Source organism: Prunus avium, chromosome 4 (genome assembly GCF_965620075.1).
Source record: "Prunus avium chromosome 4, drPruAviu1.hap1.1, whole genome shotgun sequence".
Classification (NCBI taxonomy): domain Eukaryota; kingdom Viridiplantae; phylum Streptophyta; class Magnoliopsida; order Rosales; family Rosaceae; genus Prunus; species Prunus avium.
In genome coordinates, this window is record NC_142287.1 from 14,723,787 (window position 1) to 14,727,465 (window position 3,679).

Sequence of the window (3,679 nt, forward strand, 5' to 3'; positions counted from 1 at the left end):
AAATAAAATGCATGTGCAATCTTTTTTATTATTATTATTTTGTTCTTGTTAAAGGAAAGGGCCTCATTTTAACTTTAGCCCCGATGCACTCAAAAGTCAGGGCAGGTCCTGGTCAAAAGTCCTACAATTATATGTTTATTTTTGTGTTCATGTCCTACAAGAAAACGTGATGGTTATTTTACATTTTGTTTGCCATATATTGTATTGTGGTTACGAAACTTGATCTTATGTGATCAAGGAGCGGGTTTAGAAGAATCCTTTTATATTTGTCCAAAACAAAATTCAAGGGAAAACTTTTTGCGAACGAGCTAACGGTTTTAATAGGAAGAAAAGTCCAGAAGGGTTAAGGTCACTTTCTATAGGGCTCTCCGTACTTCTGATACCTCTTGCTAAAGGAGGCCATGGGCCACATGAGGCAACATGTCTGCTTCAGCTTGGGCATGTCAGCTGGGCCGTGACAAACATATCCAAAATATTTCTTTAATTAGGGTTTGTAAGTGGTCAGCATTACTAAGCCAAGCTTGATCATCCTCAATTATCTTTCGGGATAGTGCTTGCCTCTTTCCTTATCGGGATATTGTTTGTTTATACAAATTACGGTTTGATATATATATGCAAAAATTAATAAGCCTAGCTTGATCGCTATCAATAATTCTTATCTTGATATAATTTTTTTAAATTTTTTATACAAATGATATTGATAAAATGAGGATTCGAACATAAGACTTCCGTGTGTTTTGATGGGGGGCTTGTCAGTCTCTCGAGCCTCATGGATAGGCTCAAACCCTAGGTCATGTAAAAAGTTTGTAGCTTACAAGGATGGTCCATGTCTATAAGTTTATAGGCCTAACCCTAATTCGTGTATGAATATGTGAGTGCCACCTCTTACATTACAATTATACGTGAAAATGATGGTAAGCAATGGCCCACTTCCTTTTCCAACCAAGAATCTGTATAAATTATAGTTTAATTAATGAGTATAAAAGCAGAAAAAGAAGGAAAAAGACAGAGGTACTTTTTACACCCTTGGCCGCCTTCACTCTCTAGGGTTGCAAAATCTAAGCCTCATAATTATGAACACGCAATACCGTTTGCCCATTTGGATAAGGAAAATATTTTCCTCTTTCCCTTGTAAGTAGGAACTCTTACATTTTTGTTAATAATAGTTCGATATGTACGATGAAGTTTTTTCTTTCGTGTTTTTTATAATTATTTTTACACATGTATCAAACCGTGATTTGCAGGAAGGAGTTAAGGCCATCTCTAGTCATAGGGCTAAATGTAGTCCAAGGCTAAAAATTTAGTCCTCTAAAATATTAATTTTTTAAAGAATAGTGTAGGCCTAAATTTTTCCATCTCCAACCATAAATGGCTATATTTTAGGGCCCTTCATATTTTATTATTTTGAGAAAAACTATGGTACAACACTCCTATATTCTACAACTACATATTGTTTAATTTAATTAAACTACGATTTAGAGAAAATATTTTTTAATTTATGTATTATTTTTTTTAAAACAAAATGAATTTAAAACATTTAAAAAGGTTTTAAATAAAAAAATAAAAAATAACTTTTCAATCAATGGTTTTGACCTCCAACAATCAAAAACCAATTATAATATATATATTTTAAACAAAACAAATTTAAAAACTTTTAAAAAAGTTATTAAAAATAAAAATAAAGACCTAACGGCTAGTTGACATCAACGTACCTTTAATATTGGCTGTTGGATATGCAATTGCATGAGATGTTTCATGCTCTTGCCCACACGTGATACTTTCTCCTCTTGGAAAGCATATGCTTTGGGCCCACAAAAAAAATTTGGCTTAGGCCAAAGCTAGACTACATTTGGCCTAGTTGGAGGGCTAAAAGGCCAAATGTGGCCAATTTTTTTTTTTTTTTAGCCCATGGCTGGAGATGGGTTTTGCATTATTTTAGGTCTATACTTGGCCTATGGCCCATGGCTGGAGATGGCCTAAGCTACTTTGGCTAAATTTGTAGCTTTTAGAGCATCTGCAATGGTGTTGGTCATTTCAATTTTATTTCAATAAATTGAACTTTTAACTTGCAGTGGTAAAGTTCAGTTCATTTCAAAGATTAATATTTTATTTCAGGGATCAATAGTTCATTTAAGGTCAATAAAATTGTTGACTTTTGTATTATATTTTAGATAATTCATTGTAATATTAGATTTCCTAGTATAGACCTGTAATTACTCCCTATGATAGTGGGATTAGGATTGCAACCCTACGTGTATCCCTCTTTGTGAGATGGATAACACACAACAATATTAAACCAAATAGTATTCTTCTTCTTGGCATTAGAGCCAGGTTCAGAAAAAAAGTAAAAACCATATAGCAAATTCTCTGCGTTGCCGCCACACAAACCCAATGCACCGCCACTGTCGAATCCTATAGAATTGACCCGAAGAAGCCACCACCGCTGCGGATTCCTGTAGTATAGCCGTATCGCCCAGTCGACTTGCCTCCTTGGCGCCGCACCTAGCCGCTCCACAGCACCTCCCATCTTCAATCTTCTTGAAATCCCTAATTTCTTGCGATGGCCAAGGACAATGAATCTGTTGCCGCTCCTAATACTGCTTGTCTTTTTTTAATGTGACAATGCGGCATTCCATGTCAGAATTACCCTCACCGAGAAGAACTACGATATGTGGTCTCAACTCATGATGATGCATATCGCATCAAGAGAAAAAATGGGGTATATTTGTGGCAAAGAAAAGGCACCTGCCGAGACAGATCCCAAGTAATACAAGTGGTATGCTGAAAACCAGAAAGTCAAGAGTTGATTGTTGATGTCCATGACACCAGAAATTATGAAGCATTACATCTGACTGAAGACAGCGAAGGAGATTTGGGATGCCCTTTCAACGGCGTTCTTTGATGGAACTGATGAAGTTCGAGTGTTCACTTTGAACCAAAAAGTGTTTGCTACCAAACATAATGGAAATCCCTGACAAATTATTTTGGGGAATTGATTGCGATTTTTCAGGAATTGGATCACCGTGATATAGTAGTTATGTCTTGTGATCGTGATATAAAGGTACATGTAAAGTTGATTGAACGACTAACAATTCATATATTTTTAGATGGATTCGATGCTGAGTTTGATCAAGTTCGAGGAGAAATTTTGCGGAAGGACCCTGTACTTGGGCTCCAAGAATCCTATGCTTATGTTCGCCATGAAGCTGACAGAAGGGAAGCCATGAAAAACGAAGTTTCTTAGTCTGAAGTAGCAACTATGGTGGTGCGTCGTCCCTCTCAAACCCGGACCGACCAAGATCAAGTTCCTTAGATCGATGGTGGAAGGGCTGACCGTTCTAGCTGAAACGTTGACCGCTCCTCTCGCCCATTGACTGATCGAAAATACCCTCATTGTGGTCAAACCAAGCATTCTAAGAATCGCTTTTATGAAATCATTAGATATCTTGAATGGTGGGACAAGACTCGTGATCCTAGGTGCAACAAGTCTCGTGCATCTATTGCTGAAACAAAGGATGATTTTGAACATGTAGTTAAACAAACGCTTGCTTTGGTCATTGCTACAGGTAACAATGGTAAGGCTTTAAAGGTTTCTACATCTGTTTCGAATAATACATGGATAATTGTTTTGGCGCTACAGAGCATATGTCTTTTGATTCTAGATAGGTACAAACCTTAA

At 36.6% G+C, this 3,679-nt stretch overlaps 1 pseudogene; it reads left to right on the forward strand.

Moving 5' to 3' along the window:
- The first annotated feature begins 2,615 nt into the window (after positions 1 to 2,615).
- Positions 2,616 to 3,679, forward strand: LOC148294866 (uncharacterized; annotated as a pseudogene).